The sequence below is a fragment of the Neophocaena asiaeorientalis genome, unplaced genomic scaffold (genome assembly GCF_003031525.2).
Source record: "Neophocaena asiaeorientalis asiaeorientalis breed wild unplaced genomic scaffold, Neophocaena_asiaeorientalis_V1.1 scaffold158, whole genome shotgun sequence".
Taxonomy (NCBI): domain Eukaryota; kingdom Metazoa; phylum Chordata; class Mammalia; order Artiodactyla; family Phocoenidae; genus Neophocaena; species Neophocaena asiaeorientalis.
The window spans coordinates 3002513-3021702 of record NW_020174917.1 but is presented as its reverse complement, the minus strand read 5'-3'; positions in this window follow the sequence as shown (position 1 = coordinate 3021702).

Here is a 19190-nt window from a genome sequence, read left to right as displayed (position 1 = left end):
TGCCTTGCCAGAAAAGGCCAAAATTAGCCCCAAATTGAGGATAAATTTCAAGTTAGGGACACATTATTTGTTTTTCTCTCCTCCAGCTATTACTTTCCATTGCTGTAAAAGATCATTTTGCTGGAAATTATGCTTTGGCTTAGGATGTAGGCATATCTCTGAAGCTGCTAAATGAGAGAAACTCTCAGATTGGAGTCCATATTTAAAATTATGAATCAACCAGGTTTGGGGTTTTTGTTATTATACTATTAAACTTTTAGCATCAAATAGACCTGGGAATGGGTCAGTCGTGAATCTGAAGAGAGTAAGAGATTGCAGTAATACAGCTAATGGTGGAAATTTCTGGGTCTCCTGTATTGCAGAGACACTTTTAAAATCCACACAAATAACAAAAAAAGATGGAGAGGATGAAAAAACATAGATTATGCTGAGTATTATCAACTTGACTCTCAGACATATCCTGCAACTTTATATCAGTTAGCTATTTCTGCATAACAAATCACCCCAAAATTTAGGAACTTAAGGCAACTTTCATTTATTATTTCTCACAATACTATATCTGGGTCAGGCAAAGCTAATCTTGCCTGGCCTTGCTGTATAATTGGGGTCAGCTGACAGATTGGCTGAGTGTTGGCTTGTCTCAGATGCCCTTGGCTGGGATTATTCAACTTGTATCTATGTATTCTCATTCTTCAGAGGACTAACTTGGGCTTGTATTCATGGTATCGCAAGATTCTCAGAAAGAAATAAGAAACATGCCTATAGTTAACACTATTGTATTGTACCTTAAACATTCCTTAGGCAGGTAGATCTCATGTTAAGTGTTCTTACCACAATTAAAAACAACAACAACACAACAACAGCAACAAAAAAAACCCACACATCATTTGCATCATATTCTATTGGTCAAAGCAAATCACAAGATCAGCCCAGATTCAAGGATTGGAGTACTGGATTCAACATCTTGAAGGGAAGAGCTGCAAAGTTATCTGGTGAAGAGAATGGATACAGGAAGCACTGAGGGTTTGAGGATATTATTCAACAATCAATTTCCTTCAGACTGTGCCAGTCTTTCCTGCCAGTCTGTGTCTGAGACATTCACCCTTATAAACTGCATCAAAGCATTCTCTTATCTTTTATATTCTTATTGGGTTTGACAAATGAACAGTACCAATAGCAGATTAGAGACTGCATCAAATCATGTTGGACTGCAAGTTATACATAACTGAATCTCTTTCTGTAAGGCAAAAGATCCTGCCTGGTGGGTTTTATGATACGTTTCTATTCATGATTCATAAAAGGCATATTACCCTTGATTAATCAAAATTGTACTTTAAAGAGCTAATGCTTAGCAATTAATTTTTCAGATATTTTAATTCATAATTCAGTTGTAAATAATCTATAACTTTGAACAGTCTTCAGGATTGCCATCTGTTATTCATTATCATTAAACTTAGGCAGACAAAATATCTGTAAAATATTTTAATTGAAATTATACAGTTGTGGGGACTTTTTAAATTAAAAATGACCCTTGTGATTCAAAGTGTGTCTATACTTATTTTATATGATAATAAAATTATTTTCAAATTAAACAAATAATTAAAATAATGTAGACTGAGCATTGATTTTATCTAATTATAATTTGTGAAAAAAAGTTTCTTGAAATCATTATATTCAATACTTTGTGTTTCCTTGGATTAAGACACCAACGTAATTGTGAATGCTTGAATCTTTAAGTATTTCAGTTAAACTAGAATATTGTATATCGTGGATATTATAGAATATATTTAACTATATTATTATAGTTTGGCCAATGAGAAAAGAGTGATATTTATTTTTAATGTGTATCTGATAAAATAAATTATAGTATATACATACCCCAAAGTTTATAGAAATGTTTATTTAGAAAACAATTCTAATTACACAGATATTTCTCAAATTTGCTTTATCCAACCTCTGTCTATATATCTACGTATACAATCTCATTATACTCATTATAAACACATGTATTTATGTGTGTATGTTTGGTGACCCATTATAAGTTACCACCATTAAGACTATACCCCTAAGTACTTCAGCATGTATCCTCTAAGAAAAAAAGGTATTCTTCTACATAATTTCAATAGCATTATCACGACTAAGAGTAAGAAGAGTTACATAATGCTATTGAATATTCAGTTCATATGTAAATTTCTCTCAATAGTTTCCAAACTCTCTTTTAAAGAATTTTTTTTTGGCAGATTCAATCAAATCTCAGACCCTTCTTCTGATTGTTTTATATATATATATATATATATATATATATATATATTTGAGTCTCTTTTTATCTAGAATTGTCCCTCAAGTGTGATTGATTGATTGATTGATTGATTGTTTTGATGTATACTTTTGGAAGAAGTCAATAAGTTGTCTGATTACTCCCACATTCTGAATTGGTCCCACTGTTTTCTTTCTTTAACTTGTTCCACTATCCAATGTATTTCCTCTGGGATTTATGACTAATTGTTTGTTTTTTTCAAGTTGAACATGATTGGCAAGAATATTTCATAGGTGATAACGTATACTCTATATTGCATCACATGAGTAGCACGTATTGTCAATAATTAACTGTACACTGTTAATTTTGCCAAGTTTGATCATTTGGTTAAAGTAGAGCCCACCAGATTTTTGCATTTTAGAGACACTTTTTTTTTTCTGATTACTGAAGTAGTCCATGCAATTATAATGTTACCCAATGTACTTTCATCCAATGATGCCTTTTCTAATCAAGTATTACACTTGGGGTTGCAAAGTGTTTTCTAAAAACTCTAAGATGGCACTTCATTTATTAGTTATATTCTTCTGTAAAGAAAAGGTTTTCTTACCATTGTGTCTTTCTATTTATGTATTTGTTTATTTAGTATCAGTATGGGACCAAGATTTTAAAATTACAATCAATTAGTACTATTTTGATGTTTGAATGATCAACTTTGACTTAATATCAAATGAACAGTTAAATATAATAATTGTTTTTCATCAATCCTTTTCTAAAATTTCTTATATTGACTTTCATTGTATGAGCTTATTCTCTAATAGATATCTAAGGAAGGAATCATGAGTATGGTTTTCCTTGTGTTTTTGCATGTTTATTGCTATTTTTTTTCTTGAAAATGTTGATTCTGTTGGCTTTCTTTGTATGTTTCTTTTAATAAGTACAAGGGAAATTTTATTTTATTATTTTAATTTAATTTAATTACTTTATTTTTATAACTTCTTGGTCTTCTTGCCTGGACTGGGGAACTAAGAATTCTTCTATTAATACTTAAGACACAGTTTGTTTTTTTTTAAGTTTTACCACTCAAATTAATTTTTCAAGCCTAAGATCAATCCTATTGATACTTAGATTCTCATATTCTTTTTTCAATCAGAAAATTTCCTTTTAATATTAAATATTAATTGTTTTCCACTGTTTAGTTGCTGCTCTTAAGGGCCTACAACTTATATGTATATATCAACTCATATCTGTATCCGCATCTATGTATTTATGCATTTATATATGTATATATATATATTTTTTTTTTTTGATCCACTTTATTTTTCCATATTATTTTGTCTTGGCTTTTTTTCATTCTTCTCTTCTATATTTATTAATTTATTTGCAGTTTTTGTCTGTTCTTCTGTTGGTACCCTGTAACATTTCTGAGATGTTTTGCTCTTCAGTTGTTTTTCCTTTGTTCAGTTTGCTCTTACATCACATATTTCTTTTGCTTGTACATTACAATCACAAGTTTTTTAATACATAATTTGTTGTGTTTCTTTCACTTTTCTAATTTCTTGTTTAGCTTTAACCAATTAAGAGCAAAAGTTGGTGCACAGTTTACCCAGCTTTGTCAGATCTGCTTTTTCACAGCAGGGAGTTATAAATTTTTTCACACCTAAAATTATTGATTAGCATGTTTTTATTCTTATAGTAACATTGTATGGCTATAAATTATTTTTCTTGCTTATAATAAATTTTGTAGATTTTTTTGTACTAGCAATAATAAGTTGGATGGGGTGGAGAAGGAGTTTGGATGGCTTATGTATCTTCTTTAAGAGTTTTCTAGTGTCACAATGAAGTTCAGGTCTTAATAAATGGTAGCTTCCTGTGTGTGTGGTGAGGGGGGGAGTTGGTCACTGTGCCTTCTGCTTCTGATTCAGTGATGCCTTCTTGTTTTATAGGTTTATGAACTTGAACAGTGTGCTTGTTTCTCTCCTTTCACCACAAAGCCTTCTTTTTCCTCGTATTTCCTAGATATACTTCCCAACACTGCTTCCTCTGGAATTGTTCACTTTTAATGTCCTTTCTTTTTGATGGACCAGATCTGACTCATTCCCAGGATTCTTTACCCAGAGCAAGAAACTGTCTCCAGGAAAGTAGTATTTATATTCCACCACTGTTAGGGTTCCTCTACATGCTTTTCTCTTTCGGCAATATTTTCTAATCTACTACTCCTCAAAAATGAACTCCATTTCTGCATCTGCTGTCTTCAAATGTTTGTTTCCCCAGTTACATGTAAATCAAATTTTGCAGTATTCTCTGTTTATTGACTGTCGTGTAGGATGTGTGAAGAATTTTTGATCTAAGGTTGTTAACATTATGTGTATACCAAGGAGTTGTTAATATTATGCATACACCAAGGAGTCTCAACACAATGTATCTTAAATAGTTGAAAGTCAATGAAATTAGAATATATGAACCTCTCAGAGGGCAGACAGCAGAAGCAAGAAGAACTACAATCCTGCAGCATGTGGAACAAAAACCACATTCACAGAAAGATAGACAAGTTGAAAAGGCAGAGGACTATGTAACAGATGAAGGAACAAGATAAAACCCCAGAAAAACAACTAAGTGAAATGGAGATAGGCAACCTTCCAGAAAAAGAATTCAGAATAATGATAGTGAAGATGATCCAGGACCTCGGAAAAAGAATGGCGGCAAAGATTGAGAAGATGCAAGAAATGTTTAACAAAGACCTAGAAGAATTAAAGAGCAAACAAACAGAGATAAACAATACAATAACTGAAATGAAAACTACACCAGAAGGACTCAATAGCAGAATAACTGAGGCAGAAGAATGGATAAGTGACCTGGAAGACAGAATGGTGGAATTCACTGCTGTGGAACAGAATAAAGAAAAAAGAATGAAAAGAAATGAAGACAGCCTAAGAGACCTCTGGGACAACATTAAATGCAACAACATTCACATTATAGGGTTCCCAGAAGGAGAAGAGAGAGAGAAAGGGCCAGAGAAAATGTTTGAAGAGATAATAGTTGAAAACTTCCCTAAAATGGGAAAAGAAATAGCCACCCAAGCCAGGAAGCACAGAGAGTCCCATACAGGATAAACCCAAGGAGAAACACACCAAGACACATAGTAATCAAATTGGCAAAAATTAAAGGCAAAGAAAAATTATTGAAAGCAGAAAGGGAAAAATGGCAAATAACATACACAGGAACTCCCATAAGGTTAACAGCTGATTTCTCAGGAGAAACTCTACAAGACAGAAGGGAGTGGCATGATATACTTAAAGTGATAGAAGAGACGAAACTACAACCAAGATTACTCTACCTGGCAAGGATCTCATTCAGATTTAATGGAGAAATTAAAACCTTTACAGACAAGCAAAAGCTGAGAGAATTCATCACCACCAAACCAGCTCTACAACAAATGCTAAAGGAACTTCTCTAAGGGGGAAGCACAAGAGAAGAAAAGGACCTACAAAAACAAACCCAAAACAATTAAGAAAATGGTCATAGGAACATACATATCGATAATTACCTTAAATGTGAATGGATTAAATGTTCCAACCAAAAGACACAGGCTTGCTGAATGGATACAAAGACAAGACCCATCTATACGCTGTGTACAAGAGACCCACTTCAGACATAGGGACACATACAGGCTGAAACTGAGGGGATGGAAAAAGATATTCCATGCAAATGGAAATCAAAAGAAAGCTGGAGTAGCAATACTCATATCAGATAAAATAAACTTTAAAACAAAGAATGTTATAAGAGACAAGGAAGAACACTACATAATGATCAAGGGATCAATACAAGAAGAAGATATAACAATGATAAATGTATATGCACCCAACATAGGAGCACCACAATACATAAGGCAACTGCTAACAGCTATAAAAGAAGAAATCGGCAGTAACACAATAATAGTGGGGAACTTTAACACCTCACTTACACCAATGAACAGATAATCCAAAATGAAAATAAATAAGGAAACACAAGCTTTAAATGACACAATAGACCAGATAGATTTAACTGATATTTATAGGACATTCCACCCAAAAACAGCAGATTACACTTTCTTCTCAACTGTGCATGGAACATTCTCCAAGATAGATCACATCTAGGGTCACAAATCAAGCCTCAGTACATTTAAGAATATTGAAATCATATCAAGCGTCTTTTCTGACCACAATGCTATGAGATTAGAAATGAATTACAGGGGAAAAAACGTAAAAAACACAAACACATGGAGACTAAACAATACGTTACTAAATAACCAAAAGATCACTGAAGAAATCAAAGAGGAAATCAAAAAATACCTAGAGACAAATGACAATGAAAACACGACAATCCAAAACCTATGGGATGCAGCAAAAGCAGTTCTAAGAGGGAAATTTATAGCTATACAAGCCTACCTCAAGAAACAACAAACATCTCAAAAAAAGCAATCAAACCTTACACCTAAAGGAACTAGAGAAAGAAGAACAAACAGAACCCAAAGTTAGCAGATGGAAAAAAATCATAAACATCAGAGCAGAAATAAATAGAAAAAAGAAAACAATAGCAAAGATCAGTAAAACTAAAAGCTGATTCTTTGAGAAGATAAACAAAATTGATAAACCATTAGCCAGACTCATCAAGAAAAAGAGGAAGAGGACTCAAATCAATAAAGTTAGAAATAAGTTACAACTTTTTGTTACAATTAAAGTTACAACAGACACCGCAGAAATACAAAGCATCCTAAGAGACTACTACAAGCAACTCTATGCCAAAAAAAATGGACAACCTGGAAGAAACAGACAAATTCTTAGAAAGGTATAAACTTCCAAGACTGAACCAGGAAGAAATAGAAAATACGAGCACACCAATCACAAGTAGTGAAATTGAAATTGTGATTAAAAATCTTCCAACAAATGAAAGTCCAGGACCAGACGGCTTCACAGGTGAATTCTGTCAAGCATTTAGAGAAGAGCTAACACCCATCCTTCTCAAACTCTTCCAAAAAATTGCAGAGGAAGGAACACTCCCCAACTCATTCTATGAGGCCATCATCACCCTGATACCAAGACCAGACAAAGATATTAAAAAAAAAGAAAATTGCGGACCAATATCACTGATAAATATAGATGCAAAAATCCTCAACAAAATACTAGCAAACAGAATACAACAGCACATTAAAAGGATCATACACCATGATCAAGTGGGATTTATCCCAGGGATGCAAGGATTCTTCCATATATGCAAATCAATCAATGTGATACACCATATTAACAAATTGAAGAATAAAAACCATATGATCATCTCAATAGATGCAGAAAAAGCTTTTGACAAAGTTCAACACCATTTATGATAAAAACTCTCCAGAAGGTGGAAATAGAGGGAACCTACCTCAACATGATAAAGGCCATATGTGATAAACCCACAGGAAACATCATTCTCAATGGAGAAAAACTGAAAGCATTTCCACTAAGATCAGGAACAAGAAAGGATGTCCACTCTTGCCACTGTTATTCAACATAGTTTTGGAAGTCCTAGCCACAGCAATCAGAGAAGAAAAAGAAATAAAAGGAATACAAATTGGAGAAGAAGAAGTAAAACTGTCACTGTTTGCAGATGACATGATACTATATATAGAGAATCCTAAAGACACCACCAGAAAACTACTAGAGCTAATCAATGAATTTGGTAAAGTTGCAGGATACAAAATTAATGCACAGAAATCTCTTGCAGTCCTATACACTAATGATGAAAAATCTGAAAGAGAAATTAAGGAAACACTCCCATTTACCACTGCAACAAAAGGAATAAAATACCTAGGAATAAACGTACCTAGGGAGACAAAAGACCTGTATGCAGAAAACTGTAAGACACTGATGAAAGAAATTAAAGGTGATACCAACAGATGGAGAGATATACCATGTTCTTCATTGGAAGAATCAACATTGTTAAAATGACTGTACTACCCAAAGCAATCTATGGATTCAATGCAATCCCTATCAAATTACCAGTGGCATTTTTTATGGAACTAGAACTAAAAATCTTAAAATTTGTATGGAGACACAAAAGGCCCTGAATAGCCAAAGCAGTCTTGAGGGAAAAATACGGAGCTGGAGGAATCAGACTCCCTGACTTCAGACTATACTAAAAAGCTACAGTGATCAAGACAATATGGTACTGACACAAAAACAGAAACATAGATCAATGGAACAAGATAGAAAGCCCAGGGATAAACCCATGGACCTATGGTCAACTAGTATATGACAAAGGAGGCAAGGATATACCATAGAGAAAAGACAGGCTTTTCAATAAGTGGTGCTGGGAAAACTGTACAGCTACATGTAAAAGAATGAAATTAGAACACTCCCTAACACCATACCCCAAAATAAACTCAAAATGGATTAAAGACCTAAATGTAAGGCCAGACACTATAAAACTCTTACAGGAAAACATAGGCAAAACACTCTATGACATAAATTACAGCAAGATCCTTTTTGACCCACCTCCTAGAGAAATGGAAATAAAAACAAAACAAAAAAAATGGAACCTAATGAAACTTCAGATCTTTTGCACAGCAAAGGAAACCATAAACAAGACGAAAAGACAACCCTCAGAATGGGAGAAACTATTTGCAAACGAGGCAAGGGACAAAGGATTAATCTCCAAAATAGATAAACAGCTCATGCTGCTCAATATGAAAAAAATCAAAAAACCCAATCCAAAAATGGGCAGAAGACCTAAATAGACATTTCTCCAAAGAAGACATACAGATGGCCAAGAAGCACATGGAAAGCTGCCCAACATCACTAATTATTAGAGAAATGCAAATCAAAACTACAATGAGGTATCACTCACACCAGTTAGAGTGGGCATCATCAGAAAATCTGCAAACAACAAATGCTGGAGAGGGTGTGGAGGGAAGGGAACCCTCTTGTACTGTTGGTGGGAATGTAAATTGATACAACCACTATGGAGACCAGTATGGAGGTTCCTTAAAAAACTAAAAATAGAATTACCATATGACTCAGCAATCCCACTACTGGGCATATACCCAGAGAAAACCATAATTCAAAAAGACACATGCACCCCAATGTTCATTGCAGCACTATTTACAATAGCCAGGTCATGGAAGCAACCTAAATGCCCATCTACAGACGAATGGATAAAGAAGCTGTGGTACATGTATACAATGGAATATTACTCAGCCGTAAAAGGAAACGATATTGGGTCATTTGTAGAGACGTGGATGGACCTAGAGACTGTCATACAGAGTGAAGTAAGTCAGAAAGAGAAAAACAAATATCATATATTAACACATATATGTGGAACCTAGAAAAATGGTACAGATGAACCGGTTTGCAGCACAGAAATAGAGACACAGATGTAGAGAACAAATGTATGGACACAAAGGGGGAAAAGCTGCAGGGGGATGGGGATGGTGGTGTGATGAATTGGGCGATTGGGATTGACATGTATACACTGATGTGTATAAAATGGATGACTAGTAAGAACCTGCTGTATAAAAAAATATATATATATATGAACCTCTCCTAATATTTTTAATAAATTAATCCATGTAATAAACAACGCCTCAATGAAGAGTAGGAAGAAATAAAAAGAGTTATGTTTCTCCTGGGAGTAAAGATAAGAACTTAGATTTTCATAAATAAAGTTTTAGTAGTATTTTAGGGAAGCAAAGATTTCATGTGAGGTTAATTAGTCAATCTGAGAGCAATGAAGAAAAACATAATGCCTCATCTTTCATGATTCATTTATTTACTCTATACTATAGGAAACTACTATTTTGCCTTTTTAAGATATATACTTTTTTTAATTAGAGGAAACATAGCAAAGGTTGTCATTTATTGATTTTCAGTTACTATAAGCCATAAATTTAGTCAGTTGGAAGTTAACAGTTCTAACTTGTGTTATACACTTGCCTCCTGAGTCAGAAGGGTAACACATATTATACATATATAAGAGGAAGTCATGATTATCCTTCTTTTTTTCTCCTTGTATTCTTTTCTCCTTTTTCCTCCACATTCTTTATTTTTCTTATTACATATGCATGTCTCCTGTTGAAAACACAAAAATGAATTATTTTGGAAAAAGGAAAGATGATTTTACATCATATGGGACTGCTGTTAAAGGCATTCTCATAAACTTTGTTTTTCTACTTATCCTGTCTGAAAGAAAAAAAAATAGGTCAGTTAATATAAAGAGACCTGGAAAATATAAGCTATTGAGCATGACTGTTGTCTGCATATACCAATTATGTGCTTGACTCACACTTCAAGGAGCATATAAGGAACATGATTTGAGGAAGTTTGCTCTTAAGGAGTTTTATACTGAAAGATTCAGCAGGGTCTACAGTAATATAGCATCTCTCTTTCCATGCTTGACTTAAAGCAAGAAATTAAGAAAAACTGGGGAATTATTTATTGAAACTTTATATTTTAAACAATAGTCTGAAATTTATTTTACTAGGTTTCAGAGTTGCTTTTATTTCATAACAGTGTGCTTTGGACAGTCATTGCAGGAGAGATTTATTTGTTTATATTTTTCATTTGTCAGACTATATTTAACAAACATTGACTGAGTGAAAAATCACTGTACCAGGGACCAAGAGTGTGTGCATATATTAGTGGGAGTGATGAGAGATATCTAACTAAGTTGGGGAAACCAAAATATCTTTTCCTTTTAACAGGGAAAAAAAAACAAATAAAACAGAATGCAAGGTTACTAGGATGGGCAGTTTGCCAATGTTTGAGTAAATTGGATAATTTCTGCATCAACATTCCATTAGTTTTATGGAAAATTGTTATTTAAAAAATGTTTTTCTAAGCAGTGAGCATGATTATACAATTAATTATAGTGGCATTAAAAACTTCATTTCTTCCAAAGAAATATTAATTAAAGCCCTAATCCCATGAAATTTCCATCTCACAGAATTAGAGAAACAAAACAAACAACAACAGCAAAACAAGACTGAAGAAAGGCAATGCTTTGTCAAAACAGTTATGAAACTATAAACTATTTTCCACATGGTTTAGTGATTCATGTGCAAATTTGAAAAGCCTCCAAAAATTTTGCTATGGGTTCTAAAAATATATATTTTGATTATTTAAGTCAGTTATAATGCTCTTGGTTATATGGATATCAGCATCTGTCAAGAGACAATATATAAAAATATAGAAAATCTACAAGTATAAAAATGTAATTTTGATGTCCAAGACAATAGAAATATTTCACTAATTTAAGGTACACTCAGTATTATATGATGCAGACATTTTTAAATGGTTTTAAATACGAATCCTGTCATAGGAAATACATAAATTGACAGGAAAATATGGGAACTACACCAAACGCTAACATTGAAAATTTTATGAGCCTTGTTTGTAAAATTTCTGCACTTTCTGTGTTTCAGAAGTGTGGTTATATTTCATATGAGATTAAAATGTTATTTTTTTAAGTCTGAGAACAGAACCTTGGATACTTCCAACAGTAGCTGCCACCATTGCACCACTGTACAGTTTTGTTGTGAACATAACATTTCCTTGTGAACATGTTTTTCTTGTTAACATCCTTGGGGGTACATGGTGCAGCCATATATTTTTCTTGTGAACCTCCCATGTGTGGTTCTTTTGCAGATTAGTCTGGATATTACTGGCCATTTTCAATTGCATCTTTATTTCTATAACTGCTTTAAACATGGCAATTATATATTCATACGAGGTAATTTCAGTGTCAGAATTTCTTGGGAGTATGATTCAGCTTTTTATTTTTATTTTTTCACTCTTAGTAACTTTTTCTGCAGTTGTTTTACAGTGTGTGTGTGTGTGTGTGTGTGTGTGTGTGTGTTTTGACCTCATGTTTAAGTTATCTGAATATATAAAGTACTGAGGGGCCTGGGCTGAAGAGCTCTTTCTTCAAAAGTTTGGCTTTACTTCTGCAAGACACACTTGTTATCAATGCAGAATAACTTTTTGCATTAATAATTGTTTTGCTGCTAGTAAATATCAGGGGAGTCTTGTTTTCCTATTCTTTCTTCCTTCCTTCCTCTATCCTATTCTTCTTTCCTTTCTTAATTTTCTATTTTTAAAATATTCTTTCATTATGAAAATATTTAGTTGCTTTTTCTGCCTGTAGCTGATTTTTTTTTCTGACCCATGCTTTCCATAAAGTTGTGTCTTTAGCTTGAGGACCTATTTCCAAGTGCACACCTTGAGCAAGTCCACACCTTGCCTCCTGAATCCTGACTGGCCTTTCACAAATATGGCTCTATGTTCTTGGTGTCACCATATGCCCTTGACATACCATGGGTTTTAGTGCAAGCTTTTATCACTGTGGAATTATGTTTACTCCTCCTCTTTTAGCACTGGAATTTATCTTATATATCCATGAACACAAATTGATTTTATTTATGTTCATTATACTTCCCATGAAAAACTTTATTTTCAGTGAAGGTTTTATGAATTTCTAATTTTCCATTTTGTACTAAGAGTCGTCCACAAGTTTCACCTTGTACATAACTTCTGTATTGCTTGAATTTCTTAAAGAAATATATATTTCTTTTGTATTCTGAAAAAGTAATATCTGCTAAACACTAATCATAGAATAAAATGCAAGTTTTCCAATGTGGCATACAGACTTTTTTCTTATTATTTATTTAAACTATTTTTTAATGGAAATTTAAGATTGACGGCAAAATTGAGGGGAAGGTACAGAGATTTCCTTTATACCTTTTGCCCTCCCAGATCAGTTAGGCTCTGATAATACCCCAGCACATTAGCCTCTGGTTAACTAGTTTCCCTACTCAGGGCAGGCCTAGTTAAGAAGAACAGAGTACTCGAGAATGTCACAGTGGTTCCTTTTCTCTTCCCCCTACCGGAAACACGATGAGACTTTTATATTTACTGTGGGAGTCTGGTTGACCTCCTGGAGGTAAATCTCACAATACTGTGGGAGTCCCCCTAAGACTGGGGGACCCTGCAGTTTTAACTCTCAGAGTTGACCTCACCGAGCATCCAGCAGTTTGTCAAATACAGTTCCCGTTTTCCTTCTGGACACTGGTTCCCACAGAAGTTTTCATTCGTGAGTCTCTGCTGCAGTAAAATGTGACTCTCTATATTTTCACCTGTCTGTCTCTTGGATCTTGGGGTCAGTGGTTTGTCTTGTTTCCTCCTATATAAGACTTTTCAAAGTATGGCCTATGACTCATTATCCCTTCTTATCTCCCTCACTCTGAATTCTCCCCTTTCTCCTTTCATTATAAATGTCAGCAATATTAGACTATAACTTTTTTTTTTTTTTTAATGCCTGGAGTGCTCAGAATTGAGCTTAAAAATAACTTCTTCGTGATACCTTTTATGAACTGTTAAGACACTAAGGCAACGTGTTCTGACTTCTATGGGGAAAAATTTGTTTTTTATTTATTTGATTACTTTTGAAAGAACACAAGAACTCTTATTATTTATTATATTATGCATTTACCTAGTTATTAACGTACAGTGTCTTCTTATCTATATCTTTGTATATTTGAGGAGTTAGACTTATGGAATGATCACAGACACCAAAACAGAAGAATCAGAAGAGTTGAATGAGCGTCAACCAAAGATGATCTTGTTAGTGCAATCACATATTACAGTTAACTTGGAGACGTACTGGAGTCATGCATAAGGGAGAAAATAACAAATAGTTATTTTTTGTTATTTTTTTCTTAGTTAATCCCTAGATATTTTTAGAGAAAAATATTGGCTTAATACCAAATACTAAAAGGAATGTATTGTAAGCAAAGAAAAATGAACAGTGCTGCTCATCACCAAGTGCTACAAGGATTAAGCCATTAGCTATTGCACTTGCTGTAGGAAACGCACATTGAGAGGAATTCACAATGAGGCACTCTGTGCTTTGGGTAAACAGGCCCTATAGAGAGTTAGATGCATATCTTAGGAAGAATTTTAATGAACCCAGATTTCTGCATCTTCCCATACATAGAAAAGCCCTGAAATCATTAGCTTGAGATATCTGTTCTTTGTGAATAGCAGTGATTTTTTTACCAAAACGTATGCTTGACTGCGTGTATTCCCCAGCCAAAAATATCATAAATAAACTGGCTCCTCCCCTACCTCTTCAGACTGGTTTCCTCAGAGCTACTAAGAGACTGTCTCCTGGGGTTTTCATCCTCAGTAAGACCCTAAATAAAACAAACTCACAACACTTGTGTGCTTTTCTTCAAGTCAGTAATACCATATGGGTCCTTTTCTCGGAGTCATTGCATCTGATAATGCACAATATCTTCAGCTTTAAAGCTGAAGCTATTTTTTTTTTAATGTGTAACAACTAAAAAAAAAACTTCCTCTGTCAGACCATGATAGGTTTGGATTTATTTTGTAAGAGTTTGAAAACTTTCTCTAGTAAAAGTGTAGGCTTTTGGTAATCAAACTTAAAATATGAAGAAGAAAGCTTAAAACCTACAACGGTGAATTTTTAGCACGTTCTACTGACTACCAAATATAATTTTGAAAATGGAGCTTTTGGCAGGAACTTGAAAGCAGCTGGCACAACATCATGTCCCCTGGCAAATGAGACACATATGGTTTCTAGTCCAAACATAAAGATGGAAAAGCTGTCATTCTATCTTTTGAATTAAATAAATTTCTTATATTTCACTTCAGATAGCCAAATATATGATAGAGTTTGTCTATAAAAGTAGCTTATGCTGGGGACAAATTTTATTACACCAATTAGTTTTAAATTTATACAGATGGCTAACATAAATTACCTGTCCCCAGAGTTTTTTTACCATGAACCATGGGAAATATTTTTGGTTAAGAAAATTATATTATCATTTGTCAGTTGATATTATCAATTAACTTTTCAGTCATACAAGATAATTACTATGAATCCTAATTTTCTATATGGTGTGTGTATACATATATGTATTTGAGTAAGTCATATATCCATTTTAAAAATAGACTACAGAGTAACTGAATGAGTTATACTGGCACATTGAGTTATTTGTTAGTATCTCTGTAATTCTAAATAAATGTTGTCCTACTTAAGAACACCAACCCGAGAAATATGTCAAGATATTTAATTGCTAAGAGAAGCTGTGTCTGGTAAGTGGTTTTATTACTCTTGTATTGAGTTGCCTAAAGTAACAAAACATCTGTGTATCCCCTTAAGTGTTATGCATTTTGTGAATTAAATTTTACCCTAGAAGTTTTTATGTATTCTGTTGTTCTCTGAGTTTCATCTTCTCTTATTCTTTGGTTTTATTGTTGCTGTTGAGGGTTTTTTTCCTAACTTTTACTGACTTATTCTTATTTACTAACTTCAGATTGAAGACTTTTTTTTCTTCTCTTTTATCAAAAACCCCTCAAAATCCACAAGTTACTCTTCTAATTGAAGAAGACCTCAAATCAAGTTTAAGAAAACTGAAGGAATATTAAAACAGTTTTCACTGAACTGCTTTACTTTAACGAAAGGGTGTTACTTCTTTCATAAAAAGGTGTGTGTCCCTCTTGCCCTTTTTTCTCATGATAGAAATTGCAAGATCTGCAGTGAGTCTTTCCTCACCCCAAACAGAATGTTGTTAGTCATCCAATTGTGAAACCGTGATACAGGTCCAAATGTATAAAAATAAATAAATAGCAAACATTTAATGCTTTATGCTGCAACATGAAAGCTTTAAATAGAGTCTCACTGGTGTCTAATATTGGGAGATAACAGATGTATTGAGTATACAGCCTTCTGGCAGGTAGGAATGGTTGATGAAGAGCAATTGAATGAAGATTAAAACATGTTCCTCAGTGAATTCTTTTTTTAAAAAAGTTAAATATCCTGCGTTTTCCTTTTTCTTTCCATCATTACCAGCACAGGTGAATTTTTATATGTTAGCAGCATTTACATTAATTTAATGTATCTCAGTTGGGACAGAGATAAGCTATTTAGCCAGTACTTTCACAGGCATATGAGTGTCTTCAAGTTTGGAGACTGCATGGTTAAAACCATCGCTAGCTGCTTACTTTATTTCTGTCAGTGTTCTTTTTATTAAGAAAATATGTTGAATTATTCAACATCTAAAAAATCAAAAGCAATTTGCTTCATGATTTGAGCTAGCTATCAGTTGAATTTTTCTAAGTCAGTAAATCACTGAAAATAATTTTGCCACCTAGAATAATTTAGGAGCAGTAAAAATTATCAATAGCAACAAAAAACTTAATTCCTATTGTTGACACTATTTTATAGTCAAAGGGGCAATGAAAACTTTATCTTACAAATTCATAGTTTCAAGGAGAAAAATGATTTTTGCTAGGATCAAGTGTGGAAGGATATGCATAGTATTTAACACCGAATTTTAAAAATTTGGCGACTCTCATCTGGATAGTATACCTAATTATTATTTTTTATTACCACATTTTAACTGGTAATCATAAAATATATTACCTTTTAAGTGGTAATTTTTAAATTACTTATAATATTTCTGCAAAAACCTATTAATACCAGTTGAGCAAAGAATTCCCAAATATAAGTTAACTTAGGAAACTATTTTGGGCTTCATCTAAGAATTCATGAACATTTCCTTAATTGCTGGAAGGATTCTCAATATGATCAAGGTCAAAGTACTTAATAAAGCTTAAAATTCCTTTGCAGTTGACTGTTACAAGCACTTCAATATAGGAGTTAATACATTTGCAATGTTCTAATACTTTTTTAATAAATAAAACTAAAACTTATGTCAGTTATGAAGTGACTGCATATTGGCAACTAGTATCCTTGGTTAGATAGCTCCAAAACATTTTAAGTAAATAGCTATACTGCTGTCTTCCTGCTTTACAAAGTCACTACATCCAAATTAATGTAATATTGGTTATAGCTTTATTTTTATATTATTTAAAAAACTCTTCATGAGAAAGTGCTTTTGCTTCTTTTCACTTTATTCAAAATTCTTATTAATTGATAATTAATACTTGATACATTCTTAACTCATATCTTGTACTAAAGAGAAAGAACAAAAATTTTTTTTCTGGCCAGTGACATTAAGGTTTTATATGAATAAATTATATTGTGTGTCTCATATTTCCAGATACCTAGCCTTTAAATTTCATTATTCAGACATTTTAACAATCACTTTTATTCCCGAGTTGTTTGCCAATTCAATTTTTACTTTTATTTATTGTAAAAATGCTTTGGAAATTAATATTTTTATGAATATCTTACAAAATATTTTATTTAAAAGGTACGGCATGGCTCATGCCAATTAAACCTCTTTGAACCTAATCATTCTGAGGTTATTCAATATTTCAAGTAACTCAAAGGTAATTGCTTAATGAACTTCCTTATTATCTTCAAAGGCTTAAAAACCAATAAAGCTTTAAAACATGTAATCTGCCCTAAGCAAGACTGCATCTAATTTTCCTTAAAATTACATTTTTTAATAGTTCAAGGTAGCAAAATACATTTCTTAATGGAAGGCTTCAGTAGGTATCCCAAAGAATCCTAAAAATCTGGACCTTTATAACGATCCTTTATTTACGAGTTGCTGACTATATTCTTTGGTTAAGATTCCATTAATTAAATCTATGTTTTGTAGTGGTTTTAGAGTTTAGTAATACTACATTGTATGTGTCATTGATCTCCCTCATAAATATTAAAGCAAATGAACTCTTTATAGTTTGTTAACATAAATAATGTATCTCTGGAGTCTGGAAATGTACTGGAAATTTCTTGCATTTTAACTAAGGCACTTCTAAACTTTAATAGTCAGATACATGATAGAAGGAAAAATTTCTGATTAAATGTCTTAGCCCAATGAATAACTTAACCATTAGTGAACTTAATAAGTTTGATAAATGAAAAAAATAATGTGTCTTTTAATTCATACATTTCTATTTTTATTAAATCAGTTTAAATTTTTATCAATGTATGCAATTTTAAGACCAGGTTTGGAAAGAGGATATAACAGAAGTTAATGGAATCTAGACCACTTCCTATGTATATATATATATATATATATATATATATATATATGATATGCAGTAATATATGGCTAATGAACATTCAGAAAGTTTGGTTCTGTGAATTTTTAGAAACTCAGAAGTATTCTTTAATATGCATAGCAGTCCATTAAATTAACCTTGAAAAGATAACAGGGTGCTAACAGTAAGTGCTCCTTGGCAACGTGTACAATGATTCTTCCAATTTGAGTTATATAGACCAAAGGTCATAATGTCAAACAGGTTTTCCTTTATAAATTTCTAGGTGAGAGGTAGTGTTGTGATGTATGTAACCCAATCACTCCTTGGACACAGTGTCCCACTAAAGGAACTTTGAATCCTAGCTCTGTGTGGCCTTCAGTAAACAACGTAAATGTTCCAGAGTTATCATCTGGAATATGGGACACATATAATATCTCCTTGAATCTTCTTAGGATTAAATTTAAAAATCTTGTACTTACTATCTAGTACATTATAAACACTCAATACTTTATAGCTATTTTTACTCTTTATTTCTACTTCTGAGGACTCCTCAACTATAGAGTGAGTGCATCATCAAACATTATCAGGTATTTCCACTGTTAAACTGGGATAGGACTTCCAGGAAGGACAGTCCTACTCTCCATCTCTAAAGATAAATAATCAGTAACCAATGAGAATAAAATAGGAACATCCAAAGACAGACGTGTTTCAAAATTCATTCTGAGCATAATAGAATGAATCAGAGTAAAACGAAGACACCTGGAGCCCATGCAGTAATAACTTAATAAAAATAAAATGCATATTTACTTCTAATCCCAAGCATGATGATAGGTTTTATTGCCCTCAGACACTATGCTTAAAATAATTTTTTGTTTCTTTTTTTTTTGCTTTCCATGCATTTTATAGCCTGTTTTTTGTTTGTTTGTTTTAAGGATCTTAATGTG